Source organism: Mchenga conophoros, linkage group LG9 (assembly GCF_057382185.1).
Source record: "Mchenga conophoros isolate Kocher_MC1m ecotype Shallow Benthic linkage group LG9, M_conophoros_male_GT1.1, whole genome shotgun sequence".
Classification (NCBI taxonomy): Eukaryota; Metazoa; Chordata; class Actinopteri; order Cichliformes; family Cichlidae; genus Mchenga; species Mchenga conophoros.
The window spans coordinates 17,295,928-17,297,703 of NC_140534.1; the positions used below are offsets into that span (position 1 = coordinate 17,295,928).

A 1,776-nucleotide genomic window follows, 5' to 3' on the forward strand; every position below is an offset into this window, starting at 1 on the left:
TCACTATTCCCTGCTGCTGTGTTTCTTTTAAAGAGCACGGAGATGAAAAAGAGCTGAACACCTGGCATGTGACGAAAAGCTATGCGGTTAAGAATAGTGGGAGTGGAGCAAATTTGGGCAAAACAAAGGGAAAACGAGAGCGGTAACTTCAGTGAGCAGACTGTTTTCCAGGCAGTCTAATACAAAATGAAGCAAAGAAACTGAGTCATCACAGGAAAGGAAGTGGAATGTGTGTTTTTCGCTGTATTGATTCTATATTTCAACCAAAAACGAAAAGCAATTTTCTCTCTCATTAACTATCAAAAACTGTCTGCGAATGTATTTTTGCTTTCGTGGTTTTACAGCAGCTGAGAGGTTACTTCAACAAATGGGCAAACTAAAAACGGAAATAAACTCAAATGTTTTAACCAATTTTTGTTTAGGTATTTTAGGAATTGCATTCAAGTAATGTTCTTAGACTTAGCATAAAAAGAAATCGCTTATGCACTTCCAAAGTACCTCTAAGGTACTATATGTCAGGGTCCTGGGACTGGGCGACCCAGGATCCCTGAGCAGTCATGTATTATATTATTATTATTATTATTGTTGTGTATTTTGGTGTTGCTCCCCCTTCCCTGTGCTTGTGTATATGTGTGTGTGGGTGGCTGAGCACTTGTTTATAGGCGGCGTCAGGCCTGGAGGGTGTGGCCCTGCAAGGGGACTGGCCACACCCGAAGCCACACACCTGCTGCTGATCAGGCCTCGTCGGGGGAGCTACTTAAGAGAGTCTTGGAGCTCCCACCGACGCGGGATCATTGCTTGGGACTCCACGTTAGTTACCCAGTTTAGGTTTTGGTAGTGTATGCCTGCCATTGTTCAGTGTCCTGACTGCTGCCGCTATTTTTTCCCGCAGGAGGAGCGTGGAAGGCTTAAGGAGCAGCGAGCACCGGGAGTGCAGACACGGGAGCAGAGAGCACTTGGAGGACACGACACGGGAGTCTGGGGAGAAACACGGGGATTTATTGTTGTTTGATATCACCCTCTGTAAATAAACACTGTCTATACGTAGAGCACCGCGCCTGGGTCCTCCTTCCCCACACCTTCCACGGTGTGCCATGCCGCACCGTGACACTATATATCTAACCTCCCTATACAATCCACCCATTTGCGAAACACTGTTATAGTGGAAGAAACTACCCTTACTTGACCTAGGTAAAAATTAATTTTATCTGGTATATTCAATGCATGGCATTTTCGAGGGAAATATTATTCTTGTCTCTCTAGCTAAACTATTACATCAATAACAATGGTGCAGCAGTATAACTCTGACAGTTATTATATCAGAGGTTGCTAATGAAGTATTTATAGTGTGCTACTGCAACTGCAAAGAAGGTAAGAATTATATAAATGAAGTAGTCATTCTAAAGGAAGCACTGGCCCATGGTTATGTAAACTGCTTGCATGCACTTCCTATTGCATCTCGTCCATTAGATGCTTGGCCATTCCCTTGTTTAATCTACAGAAAGTACTTCAGGGATTCCAGGACATGTATCCTGCTAGAAGAGACTGACAGTACATGACACAGATCCTGCAACACAGAGCAAACACATGCAATAATGAAAATAAATAAAGAAAATACAATCATAGGAAAATACTTTTGGCAAAATACTGTGGCATTAAACTGTAAAATATCCCAGTCCTTATTTCACTCAGTCTGCACCTTTACCAAGTTATAAATATCTTCTTCTAATGTCCACAGGCAGGAAATGTGCAGCACCGAATCCCAAGTACTGCAAA

The 1,776-nt window shown here is 42.8% G+C and overlaps 1 long non-coding RNA gene across 1 annotated transcript; it reads left to right on the forward strand.

The window, feature by feature from the left end:
- Positions 1 to 543: 543 nt before the first annotated feature.
- Positions 544 to 1,047, forward strand: LOC146567100 (uncharacterized). The gene is made up of 2 exons (XR_014893760.1): positions 544 to 810; positions 893 to 1,047. It is a non-coding gene; the product is annotated as an uncharacterized LOC146567100 (long non-coding RNA).
- The last annotated feature ends 729 nt before the right edge of the window (positions 1,048 to 1,776 follow it).